We start from the raw sequence: 12374 nt of genomic DNA on the forward strand, positions 1-12374 counted from the left end.
ACCAACAGTGAATAAGATGGAATCGACCAGTCGCTGACCCTCCTGTGGGTTTTCACAGACAGTTAATTGCACATTTGGAAACTACCCATCCTTCTCCCTCAGAGAAGCTGGGAGCTGATGGCTATGAAGCACATGCCTTTGGGACAACCGTGAAGCTTTGGGGCAAAATTACTAAGTGTTTAAATGTTTGTTTTTTTAAAAAAACAAATGTTGTTTTTAAATTTTAAACTTAGCTGGTAAGTTTAAAATGGCCCAGGCCAGTTTGATCTGGGTTTCCCCATCTGTTGCCTTTTCTCACTTGGACAGGAAGCACTGAGATAAGACTGAATCTGAATGGGCACACTTTAATTGTCTGCCCTTAACTACTCATTTCTAACTAGCTAACTAACATGTGGACCAGGCATCCCCACATCACCTGAAAGTTTCTGAGAAATACAAATTCTGAGATCTACTCAAGACCTTCTGAATCAACAATGTGAGGTAAATTCAACATGAGAGTGTGAGAAGTCGTGCTAGATACTATGTTGAGTGCTCATCACTCATTACTCAAGAATGTTTAGTGTGTGAGCAAGACAAAAATCCAGGCTACTACTGCTCTGCCAAAACTTACAATGCAGCTAAAGATCTAACTGTAGCTCATTGCAAGGAATAGGAGACACACATTTATAGTGATGTGCAGTAGCCTGGGTCACTACCATGGAGACCTCATGTGCCAAGCCAAAGAATGGAAGACAGACAAGGGTAACCTGATCCACCTGATTCAGTCAAATCAATCCCACTCTCATCTTTAAGTCCCAGAAAGAAAATTATCCAATTCACTTAGCCAGTTAATATTTTTAGGTCCTCCACTAGTCCACGGCTCTTGCATGGAAGAAATCACACAGTGTAGATAAACACTGGCAAGGGAACGTCTCCACGGATTTCATTGGACAATTGTGTTTCATTTTATCTTCATTTTCTGCTCTAATAGATGCTGGTAATACCTCTTGACAGGTTGTGTTGAGCCACAGATTTTTCCAAAGCCAAATGGAAGTGACTTTAAAGATATTGTAGAAATTAATGACCCGTGAGTATTTTCTATGGACTTACACCTATTTTCCCTGGGGTTTCCTCCATGTCAATAATAATCAACTTATCTCTTTCTCAAAATCCTATTTGTACCTCTGCTTAAAATGTTTAATTATGGAAGCAATGTATAACTTCATGCTTATAGAAGAATGAAAACAATACATATATACAGTAAAAATAAAAATCTCCATTACTATAAAGGTAATCACTATTAACAGTCAGGTGCATTTCTCCAGAACTTATTCTCTGGATTACATTTAATGTGCATATAGTAACACAGGACAGTTTTACATACTTGGATCATAATGCTTTTTGCAACTTACTTTTAATTTTTACACAATGTAGGAACTTCCTACCCCACACCACCCTGGTCTCTCGCTCTCTGTGTGCACGTTTATCTTTAATAGTTAATAAAACAGATTTACCCTGACTCATTTTTTCCTTATTAATGGTTATTCAGGTTAAGTTTAATCCATTTTTTTCTTTAATCCATTTTAAACCAATTTCCAGAGTTTCTAGATAGTCAATTACAATAGTAAAAAGATGAGGTAATTGTGGGCATAGATCAATGGTGATTAATTCTATAAGGGAACAATTGTATGAAACATAATGTGAATGAGGAGGAAAAAAACTCCAAATTTTAAAAAAAGTATAAAATTTTTAAAAACACACAAAAACAAAAACCAAAGTTTAATTTTCCCAAACACAAACAGTAACTGCTTAGAATATATAATATTTCAAAAGATATTTCACTGTAGCCGGAGAGCAGAAATGCTCAAGATAACAGTGCAAAGTAAAAAATTATAAACTTTTGGGCAGAACACACAGAAAGTAGACTATAGAACACAGAGATCAATATTCTATACTTCTCCTTAAAGTTCGACAGTGATATTCTGCAACTACTGTTAACTTTGTAAAAGCATATTTACAAAGTTGTGAAAGAAAAAGGTAAGAGAGTAAAAGAAATGCAGGAAATTGTTCATTCCTGTAAAATCTTGGTTGTTATATAGGTAAGCTACTACCTTTGGAACGAGCTGTAAGTTCAAGAAAGGGTAGTGGCTGGAGAGTGGGCCCCACAGAACTGGTCTTATGCGTCATGGTCATGACCTTGGGGCTGGGAGTGTGGCTTCCTTGACCCCCTCAAGTGACCTTAACTGAACTAATGAACTGGCTTTGTTTAGAATTTGGGAAGCATTTTCAGCCTCTGTATGCCAGCAGCCAGGAAATTAGAAGACGTATTGCCATGGGAAAGTCTGCTGTTAGGGACCTCTCCAAAGTACTAAAGAGCAAAGGTGCATCTGATACAGGCTATGGTCTTTGCTATCACTTGTTATGCATCAAAGAGTTGGACAATGACTAAGGAGGATAGAAGGAGAATTGATGCCTTTGAGCTGTGGTGCTGGAGAAGAGTATTGAGGGTACCATGGACTGCTAGGAAAACAAACAGGAAAGGGTCAAACCGGGCTGCTCCTTGGAGGCAAGGATTCTGAGGCTCTGTCTAACATACTTTGGACATGTTGCAAGGAGGGACAGGTCCTTGGAGAGGGACATCATGCTTGGTAGGGTGGAGGGACAGCGCAGAAGGGGAAGGCACCTTATGAGATGGATTGATTCAGTGACTGGGGTAATCAGGATGGGTGTGTCAGAGACGGTGCGATTGGCACAAGACAGAGCAGAGCTTAGGGCTGTTGTACATAGGGTCGCTATGAGTTGCAAGCAACTTGACGGCACATAACAACAACAACATGCCAACTATATTTTCAATATTCTATTGTTGTTGGTTGTTGTTTTTTCCCCATTAAATCTCTTCCCTTTGAAAAGGTATTTATGTTAGAATATCAAGTATTTGAGATAGTAAATATTCCTAGATTCTAAGGTTGGTGTTTATTTCATGCGACATAGGAAATCCTCAAACAGCAGAACTAGGCTCAAGTCAGTTTTAGTAAACAAAAATGCATGTGAATTTACAATATTTAAAATTCAGCATTTCTTAAAATCTGAAAAAAGGAACCAGTCTATTAGGTGAACTAGTAAACATTAGTATTTATTAATTCAATAAAACACTTCATCAAATTTCTACTTTGCTAGGCATCAAGGTACAAAACTGAATAAAGTATACTTCCTGGCATGAAGGAGTTCTACTTATAAGAGATAGTAGATGGATTTGAGGATCTTTAACCATAAAGTGGAGAGCCCTGGTGGTGTACCTGGCTGCTAAATGAAAGTTTGCTAGGTCAAACCCACTAGCAGCCCCTTAAGAGAATGACGTGGGAGTCTGTTTTCATAAAGAGCTGTTGTTAGGTCCTGTGGAGCCATCTCCAATTAATAGAGACCTGTGTACAAGAGAACAAAAATCTGCCCAATTCCTAACAATCAGTGCTGTACTTACTGTGCCAGTTCCTCTCATGAAGCATCTGCTGTCTTGCTTGCCAGGTACCCTTCCCTGTTTGATATCTTTCTCCAGGGAATAGTCCCTCCAAAAATACGTGGAGCAAAACCTCACCATCCTTATTCTAAGGAGCAATCTCACTACGCTTTTTCCAAGACACAGTTGTTTTGTTCTTTTGGAAGGCGAGAGTATATTCAATTTTCTTTGTCAACACCACAATTCAAAGGCATTGATTCTTCTTCGGTCTTCTTAATTAATTATTGAACTTTCACATGTGTATGTAGCTACTGAAAATATGAGTTGGGTGAGACACACGTTAGTTTTTAAGGGGAGATCGTGGCTCTTCAGCTCTTTCAAGAGGACCTTGACAGCAAACTTATCAAATGCAATTAGTCATTTGATTTTTCTGATTGCTGCTTTCATGGGTGTTGTTGTGGATCCAAGTAAAATTAAATTGTTGACAAGTTCAATCTTTTCTCCCTCTATCATGATGATATCTATTACTCCTGGTGTGAGGATTTTTGTTTCCTTGATGTCTTACTCATCTTTGCTTTCAGTACTAGCACTATCTTAAATGTAATTTGAGCTCAGAAAATATAGTTGATGCATAAATGTGGGTCTACATGAATGGATGAGGTAATGCATGCTATTAAAATTAATGTATTAACAGTGTCATCTTGATGACAGGGAAGAGGACTTACAGAATTACTATTGAGGAACAAAGATTACAAAATTAGATTTATACCTCAGCTTAAATGAAACAAAAATCTACATGAGTAGACGATTAAGTAATATTATGATAAAAAGAGAAAAAAATTAAAGATGTTACGGACTTAATATTATTTAGGTCCACAATGAACTCCCATGGAAGCAGAAGTCAAGAACTGTACAATAGGCAAAAATACTGAAAATGAACCTCTTTAAAGTGTTGGGGTTTGTGGATTTTTGTTTGTTTTTCAAATAAAGGTATCCTTTGAGGATTAAGGTACACCTAACCCAAGGCTTAGTATTTTTCAGTCACCTCATATATCTGGAAAAGCTTCACAATGTATAAGAAATATCAAGAAGAACGGACAACTGGAATTATGGTGGTGGTAAGAAATAGTCAATATACCCTGGACTTCCCAAAGAATGAACACTTTTATCTTGGAGGGAATATCGAGAGAATGCTACTTAGAAGTAAGAACACTGAGACTTCACAAACAACAAATGCTGGTGAGGGTGTGGAGAAACTGGAACCCTTATTCACTGTTGATGGGAGTATAAAATGGTGCAAACACTATTGAAGGCAGTATGGTGCTTTCTCAAAAAGTTGCAACTAGAAACACCATTTGACCCAGCAATTCCACTACTGGGAATTTACCCTAAAGAAACCATAATTTCATCCAAGCAGATATATGCACATCCATGTTTATTGCAGCTTTGTTCATAATAGCAAGGAATTGGAAACAACCTAACTGCCCATCAACAAACAAATGGATAGAGAAGTTGTAGTATATTCAACACAATGGAATACTACACTGCAATGAAAGACAAGGAACTCATGAAATATTATACAAAATGGGTGACTCTGGAGGACATTATGCTGAGTGAAATATCTCAGTTACAAAAGGACAAATATTGTATAGTGCCACTGTTGTAAAATGAGCCTGACATCGGGATTGGGGAAAGACTGAAAAAGATAGGATAAATTATGTATACTGCATTGAAACAGATGAGGGAGAGAACGCTTAAAAAGGATATATGATTAGGTATTATTGTCATAACAGGAGTCCAGAATGAAGGCTGCATAGTGGAATGTGCTTGGGGTGAGGGACTGTGTAACAAATGGAAGAATTTTTGTTTTACTTTTCAAAGAGAAAAATGAACTAGGGGGGAAGTGTGGGAAGGGAGAAAAGTGCAACAATGAATGAATGGAAATCCAAAGTCTCTGTAAATTTTTATTAAAATTAATAAAAATAAAACAAAGAATATTAAGACTTCACCTCAAGTATTTTGAACATTTTGTTTGTTGTTTTTGTTGTTATGTGCTGTTGAGTTGCTTGCAACTCATGGCTACCATGTATACAACAATCCTGAAACCTGTCCTATCCAGTGTCAACTTTACTGTCTCTGACACACCTACCCTCATTACATCAATCACTATATAAATCCGTCTCATCAATAGTTTCCCTCACTTTCTCTGGCCCTCTGCCCTTCCTAGCATGATGGTCTCCAAGGACCAGTCCCTCTTTGAAATTCCATACTTTGGAGTATGTCAGACGAAGTCTCAGAATCCTTGCTTCCAAGAAGCAGCCTGGCTTCACCCTCTCTAGGATGAACCTGTTTCTTTTCCTGGCAGTCCATGTTATTTATATTCAACACTCTTCTGATCAGAAGGGGAAAAAACCCAGTTCCTGGAGAAGGGCAAAATACTTGGTAAAGACTTAAGGGAAAAAAGAGGAAGACCTTCAACAAAATAAATTGGTATAGTAGATGCAACATAGCAACCATTGTGAAGATAGCACTGGATGGAGTGAGTTCTGTTATGTTGGACACAAAGTGATTATGAATTTAAACTGTCTTGACAGTACTTAACAAATAACACAGCTATAATGTTCATTAACACAAAAATTTATGCAGGTATTGGAAATGCAACAATGAATAAGTAATAAAGTAATTTAAGAAGTAATGATCTCATATCAGATGGAATAAAAGATTTGCCCAAGGATTTTGAGCTTTAAATATGACTGTTTTCTTCCTTACTTGAATTACCTTATGCAAATCCCTTGACTTTTAAAAATTCTTTGTTCTCTTTTCATAAATTAATATAATGGTATACAACAACCTCTTTGACTCATCAAGAGTTGTGGTTTCCTTGGAAGCTGAGCATGCTTTATTATTACTGAGTCACTGGATACAAATAAAAATTTATCCACCCCAACAAAGAGGTATCCCTGGGCTCAGAGGATAGAGGATGATCAATTACCCTAGTGTGCCCAAGCCTGTTATGTTTTAGCATTGAAAGTCACAGGTTTTGGGAAATTGGGACATTTGGGCACCTTAAAAGGATTTCATAACTGGAACAACATTTAATGGCCCTCTTTTTTGTAGATTAAGAAAGCAAGGTCCGGAGGCACTGCTGACCTTCCCACCATGCCAGAGCTTCTTCATTAGAAGCAAGATAGATGGAACTTGCAAACTGCAGTACCCAAAAATGCATTATTAAGATCAGTATTTTATTCACTTTCCCTTAACATACCACCTTCTCATTCCACTGCTTCCTACTCCATAATTCTGCTTTTAAAAGTCTTCCTTTTCTTCTCCTTTTCTCCTTCTAAACCAATATCCATGCACCTTCCCATTCATTCAAATAATGAGAAAATATGTACAGATAGAGAGTAAATTGTCCACTGGCACTCAAGATTTACCATAGTGTAGATCTAATCACTTTGCTAGGCATAACTCTTTATTTGTGCCATGTGTTCTATCTTCAGGGAGCTCTGGTGGTATACTTCAGGGTATAGCAATGCTAATCTAAAGGCCAGGCCACTCTTGAGGAAGAAAGATGGCCAATCTCTTCTAGTGCCATCTACAGCCTTGGAAACCCAGTGAAGTCCATTCCAACTCCAGGGCAATGAATTCGTAAGAGATTACATTTTAGGACGCTCTGATGGTACAATCTGTAGCAAATTTTGCTGCTAATAAAAAGACTGTACCTCTTCAGGGTTTGAATCGACCAGCAGATCTGTCGGGGAAAGAGATGGATAGCCTCCTCTCATTTTGATTCGCAATCTCAGAAAAGACAAGGGAGGGCCACTATAAGTGAGAACCAACTCAAGGGCAATGAGTTTATTCTATCTCTAGGTGGCCTTTTCATGTAGTGTTTTAACTAAGAGGTTGGTAGTTCAAATGCACTGGCTAATCCACAGGAGAAAGACAGACAAGTCTCCTATAAAAATTTATAGTCTTACATACCCATTGGAAGACCATTATAAGCTGAAAAGACTCAATGGCTGTGGGATCGATTCTATCTGTACCTCAGTTATCGTAACTATTCAATCTAGTTTGTACATATGAAAACTGGTTTTACTTGAATTCCCTTCACTTGATTTGTGTTTGTCTCTCTTACCTATAGTTTTGCATATTCAGATCCTATCTGTGCCTTGAGGCTTAACTTAAAAACTGTTATGGATCTTCTTCACCACAGAACACTGTCCTCCCTTCTCCACTAATCCTATTCTTTATTACTACTCATATTTAGTATCCACCAATTGTTCATTTGCCATATTGTGGTGACCTGTGTGTTACTATGAAGCTGAAAGCTACACTACCAGTATTTCAAACCAGTATTACAAACAGGTTCATTCATGGTGAATAGGTCTTAGTGGAGCTAAGACACAAAGAAGGAAGGTTTGGTGATCTACTTCCGAAAATTAGCCAATGAAATCTATTCATTCAGTCGTTCATTGACATCGTCACGTTGGAAACAAACCTCCAGTGGGTTTCCAAAGCTGTAACTTGTTCAATAAGAGATTATCTTTTTCCTTCAGAGCTGCTAACAGATCACAAGCATCACAGTGGTGCATGGCCTTTAGGTTAGCATCACAACTACACAATAGGCCACCAGAGCTTCCTTACAGAAACTTTTCAATCGCAGTATATTGTCTAAGACTTAAACTTACTTTAGATATCTTATCAGGAGGGGCTGACTGCTAGGGAAGAACATCATGCTTGGTAAAGTAGAGGATTAATGGAAGCAAAGAAAATGTCAATGAGATGTAATGGTATCAAGACCAGAACAGACTCCTACATCCCAATGATAGTGAAGATAGTGCACGACTAGGAAATGTCTTATTCTACATGATCTCATCATAAGTCAGAACTGATGCATGGCAACCACAAACAGAAAAATCATTCCTAATTTCACTTTCTACCCCACTTTGTCCTTTATTATGTACGGTTGCTGTCTTTCTGATAGATTTCTTAAGGAAAAAAAAAATTTCATTCTCAGAACAAAAAGCTGAATATTTTAAATGAATGGATGAATGAGTAGATATCAATAAGCTATTTAAATTTATCATTATTCGTTTTAAAGACCATCTTCCAGGTTGGCATTGTTTTCTAGGTCTTGAAGAAAAAGTTGTCTAATTCAACCAAATCTTCTCCTGCTCTTCAATAATATTGAAAAATGTGGTTTCATAGTGAAATTAATATGACTGTTTAAATTTGGAAAAATTTTAGGTTATCATTGAGGCTAACAGAGCCAGTCCAAGTGACCATTATAATCACAAGAAGATAAATTTAGATGCATTTATAATGACAGTCTTTGGGAAAATCCCAGAGTTGTGTTTAAGTATAAATTGGAGGGAAACTAGCAAAGACTTAAAGATTATAGAATTTCAGATTAAATTTCAGTATTATAATTCCAATTTTCATTTTAATATTTAATCTACAAATTCCATCTCAAGAGCCATTAAGGTTTTCACAACACATCATTTCTACACTTATATTTGGAAATAGAATTAGCATTCTTCCTTTACCTGGAAATAGAAAATTGTTAAAAAGTTAATAGCTTCCCTAGGCTTCTGCTTCTTTACTATTCAATCACATTGGCTCTGAAATGTGAAAATACTGTGTTGTATGCTCAACAAACTTCAACACCAAGACCTTTATACCACTCAAAACAATGTTTGGACTAGGAAATAAACAATAAGGGCCTACTTTGGGGAAGAAAGTAATTTAATTCATTACACATTTTGCATCATTTTTCTTAGATACAGACAGATAACACATTAAGATTTTAGTCTTATCACAATCATTTAACTAGACATAAAACCATGCTTAGCATATGGGAAATCCTACTGATTTCTCATGATGAATGTTTCAGAGTTTTTGGAGTTGAGTGCTTTCCCGGGCTTGTGTTTGACTTGCAGGACTGCTCTGCTCCGCCCCCCCCCCCCCCAGGAGCAAGGCACTCCAGGCTTGGCCTAGAGTTTAAGGCAGGAAGGGGCTTCAAGCCCCAACAGGAGAGGGGAGTGGAGGCAGCCATGTTCTTCCTGGTTGGCTCCTCCCAGTGTGTTCTGTGACTTCTTGCTGACAAAGCTTAGTGTGGTCCGCATGCGTGCACAGGTATTATGGCAAGTTTTTTAAGTCGAGTGCTTTTTCGGGCCAGGTTAAAATTGTTTTCCTGTCAAACTTTCTTCTAATTGGTATAGCACAGGTCTGTGCATTGCTGTACAGAGGTAACTAGTGGTTGCTGTGATGTTGATCACTGTGACACTGATGTGCCAAACGTGGTAATGGTCACCCATGATGGACAGTGTTTGCTGGAGCTTCCAGACTAAAACAAGCCTGGAAGCAGGAGCGGCATCCACTTCCGAAACGGCTTGCCTCCGGAAACCCTGTGAACAATGCTAAGGCCTTTTGTTCATATGTTCGCTATGAGTTGTCTATGACTCAATGGCACCAAACAACAACAACAATGGTTCAGAAACTAAGGGCCAAGGACATACCCTCAAGCCAGCAGGGAGAGAGAGTATTCTAGAGCCTGTGCCCTGGATTCAGATTTCTAAACTTTTAAACGATGAGAAAATGTTAAAGCCATCCACTTGTGATAATTCTGTTACAGTAGCCTTAGGTGATTAAGATATCCACTTTGTGCAAAGGAGAGGCCCTGTATGACTTTTTAAAAATCGTCAAAACAGTATCACTTATTGTTTACAGTCTCTTGGGCATGTACCAGCAGCATGCAAGGTAGGGATGAAAAAAGTACATACATATTCTAGGACAGTGATCCCCTCTAGGAAGTAGGGAAGGAGACTGGGATAGATAACATTAAACCATGTATTATTTCTGTTATAAAAATAAAGCAAATATAGTTAAAAGTGAAATTTTCATAACTATCTTTAGATTATTTTCAGTAAGTTTGACCTTTTCAAAACTATAAAGAAAACTTCTTAAAAGATACATAAGTAATGTAATGAGCAATGGTTTGAAGCAGCCTTAAATAAGTTCTAGTACAAGGAGGTCTTTCAGCGGTCTTTTTAACATTGCTTGATGAAAGCTTATGACAAATGACTAAAAGAAATGCAATTAAGTGTAAACCATTCCAAGGTGAGGAGGTGATCAAAATGATGCCTACTGGGTACCTGACTCTCCGGCGTTCTGTCCAGCTCCAGGGATGGCTCAAGCTTCGCTGGATGAAGTGATGAACTGCCTTTTCTCCAGGAAATGTTCCATGGATGCATTTCTTTCCACCTGAGCTGTTGATCTGCAACAGACAGTTCAATGTTTTACTACATACTATTTGGACGTGCAATAATAGCATATAAAATTAAGACATAAAATATATAGTATGGGATGGATGTCCTCTAAAAGGGTTGTCAAGTCCAGCAAAAAAATGAGAGATTGAGTATCAGCCACCCCATGGAAAGTGTCCTGAGGGTACCTGGCCAGAGCTTGCCTGGTCTCCTGATAAGTGCATGGCAAAGCGCCAGATATCTATCTGGGGATGGCTTGGTCTCTATCATCTCAGACTTTAGCTCATTTTTAATTGAACAATCATAACTAATCAATTGTAAATGTTATATTAGTGCCCATTTGTATGACATTTTATCACTGTATAAAAATTAACTAAACAAGAGAGCAGTCTGAAAGGCAAATATATTCAATATTAAACAGCAGAACATATGGCACTAAATTGTTACATTCTTTATTGCTGTTTTCATTGCAACACATCCGAAAATTAGTAACTTCACCATACTCTGCACATTTTTATACAGTGATAACGAGACTTTGGTCATTAAAATAATGATGATGGTGAAAGTTTCAGAAAGTAGTCATAGTTCCAGAAGACTGAATGTATGATACTCTCATCATCCTTCTGACCTCGTTATAAAGACAAAAGAATGATGATGACTCCTTCACCTTCGCTTCCATTTGTTTACACCATTTCCAGACTTCCGGTTAGCGTGCTAGCCTGGTTGTACATGCGCAGCAATTTAGGAGTGTTGAGGTGACTTTTCTTGCTCCCTACACCCCACCCACAAGGAGTCCTGGTGGTGTAATGCGCAGCGTAATGTGTTTCTAACTAAAAGACAGAGTTTCTCAGGAGAAAGATAGGCAACCTCCTCCTGTTAAGACTCCTAGCCTGTGAAACCCCATGGGAGCATTACTATGAGTTGAAATAGATTTGAAAGCAGAGAGTTGTTGAGCTGGACTCCATACACCATGCCTGGAACAGCCACAATGACACACACTACGTTTTCTAGGGAGTCCTTATTAGCATGCAAGTGAATGACTCCACCTTGGTATTTTCTGGATGTAAAGTGGCCTTGATGCATAAGCCTTCAGGAATATCAGCTGTATTCCTCCAAGTGAGTAATTTTCCAACACCACATAAGGCACAATTTACAAATGAGTTGTGCTAGTGAAGAGTACTGAATACTGACTATGCCATGGACTGCAAAAAAGAACAAACAAATTTGCATTGGAGAAAGTGCAACCAGGGTTCCCTTAGAGGCAAGGATGATGAAATTGAATTCCCATATTTTGGACATATTGTTAGAAGGACCAGTGCATGAAAAAACCACATCAGACTGAGGAAAGGTCGGCAAAAAAAGATCTTCAAGGAGATTGACTGACACAGTGACTACGGCAATAGGCTCAAGCATGGTGGAGATCATGGCCATGGTGTAGGACAGGACGAGGTTCAGAGGGCCGCTACAATCCATAGTCAACCCCAGAGCATCTAACAATTATAAGCCAAACCACCACCGCCCCCGGCTTTCTCTTTAACATTGCTTGATGAAATCTTATGGGAAATGACTGAAAGAAATGCAATTAAGTGTAAACCATCCACCAAGGTGGGAGGTGATCAAAATTATACCTTTGAAGTATTTAAATCTTCAAAATTTTGTTTCTTTAGTATAGATCA

This window comes from Elephantulus edwardii, unplaced genomic scaffold (assembly GCF_000299155.1).
Source record: "Elephantulus edwardii isolate Elephantulus edwardi_28Jun2011 unplaced genomic scaffold, EleEdw1.0 scaffold00264, whole genome shotgun sequence".
In the NCBI taxonomy this organism is placed as follows: Eukaryota; Metazoa; Chordata; class Mammalia; order Macroscelidea; family Macroscelididae; genus Elephantulus; species Elephantulus edwardii.